At 39.3% G+C, this 1,869-nt stretch overlaps 1 pseudogene; it reads right to left on the minus strand.

Moving 5' to 3' along the window:
* Positions 1-449: 449 nt before the first annotated feature.
* Mst77Y-16Psi (Male-specific pseudogene 77Y 16) lies at positions 450-1,557 on the minus strand (annotated as a pseudogene).
* Positions 1,558-1,869: the final 312 nt, after the last annotated feature.

Consider the following 1,869-nt stretch of genomic DNA (forward strand, 5'->3'; position numbering starts at 1 on the left):
GGCCGTTTAAACATAGAACAGTTGGAAAAATAATACAACTGTTCAAAAAATACTTGTTATAGTTAAGATTTTTAAACTTATTGTTAGTTCTTATACAAGAAGATTCAATAAATAAAAGCAAAGTAAAATAAAAAAAAAAAAAAAAAAAAAAAATTATCAGTGCTTTTAACCGATTTGCCAGCGAAACATTAACCAACATTAAATAACCACCTACTCAAACGTATTATGTACATAATATATACATCCATACGTATATTTTGCGTAGTGCGGCGCTTGAAAGCGGTTTCCCCATCACAATCTCATCATCACCGCCATTCATTGCAAATCTCGTGCAGTTCCTGCGACAGTACTTTCAGAAACTCGAGAGGATAAGTCCAAAACCCAATTTATAATTGATACCATGGACAATCATTTATGTTGGTAGATAAAATATACGTAAAAATTTGATTAGACATAAAAACATTATTTCTAAATAGTACAATCGCTTATCGTTGCCTTGAGGATCAATGCTTGGGCCTTCCTGTCTTAGGTCCTTGGTTTATCAGATCTGTTTGAGCTCCCTTTGCCGCCGATTCAGTTAGAATTCTTTCCAGTTTTCGCAATTTCCTGGTTCACTGGAGGTTTCTCAAGTTCATAGATTCTAGCAACGCCCGTTGTTTACATCATTTGGAAATTTAGACTGGTTCCTGATCAATAAAAATGGCCGAAAAGTGGTGGGGGTAAGGGTGTGGGAGATGAAACCTCTTATTACACCGAGCACTTGGGCTTGGAGCTCTTTGGCTTAAGACACCTTGGCTTTGCCTTCGGCTTGCCGCATTCCATATTGTTTCTGGGCGGGGACATGCCTTACGGGGTTGGGCGCACTTGGGCTTCGGTTTGGCGCAATTGCGACGTTGCTTCGAGGACTTGGCCCGCGGTTTTGGGCAACTCTTCCGCACCCTGGGCTTGGAACACTTGTTCTCCTTTCTTGGAGTGCAGCTATTGGAGCCACCGGCACCGAAGAAAGTGTCGCAGCCACTTATTTCAGAGTGCATTCTGTGCTCGCCCTCACTAGAGCGCTGAAGACTGCTCATACTGTTCGGCTGTACGTGAAAAGTGTCCAATGGTTGCTGCGGAAGTGCATTACGATTGCATAAATGTGCATTTCGTTTGTATTCGACACTTGCCGCAGAATACTGGCATTGATGACAGAATGACATTTCGTTCCACCGGGTTTCAGCAGCCCGTCTTATCTGATAATTCGAGTAATATTCTCCATATCGTTTCTTAAAGTCCCTCAGAAAATTAACAAAGCCAGACGATGAGACGTATTCGTCCTCTGCCGTATTGATATCTTCGTCAATGTCGGAAGCGTCGGACTTAACATATTCAATTGCTTTTCTAGAGGTTTTTACTGATTTTGAAACTGCCACCTCCGGCTTGATATCCTTTTGTTTCAGATTGCTCATTTTGCTACCAATTATTTGGTAAATTCTTGATCGACAAAAATTTTCACATACAGATTTGTTACTTAGAATTATACAAAAAAAAGATGTATAAAAAACTGTACCCAGGTTTGAAAATGGTTATAATATTCTGTCGCGTATCTGATATTCAAGAAATAGAATAGCGTACTTCATTGTTTTCAAACGAGTACCTCCAAAACAATAATTGTAAGTTAGCCTAAAAAGCTTTGATAGCATTAAATTAACAACTATTTTTACAAAAGCAATGCTAAATGTTATATTATAATCTGAACAAAATATGGAAATACCAGTAATTTCGTTTGGTGAGGGAAGGTGTTTAAATTATCCTGTCCGACTAGGTTCCTTTCCGGGATTTCAATCCCTTGGAAAGCAACAACCGGCATTTTGCTGGTCATTTGGCTGC

The sequence above is a fragment of the Drosophila melanogaster genome (genome assembly GCF_000001215.4).
Source record: "Drosophila melanogaster chromosome Y 211000022278449 sequence".
NCBI lineage: Eukaryota > Metazoa > Arthropoda > Insecta > Diptera > Drosophilidae > Drosophila > Drosophila melanogaster.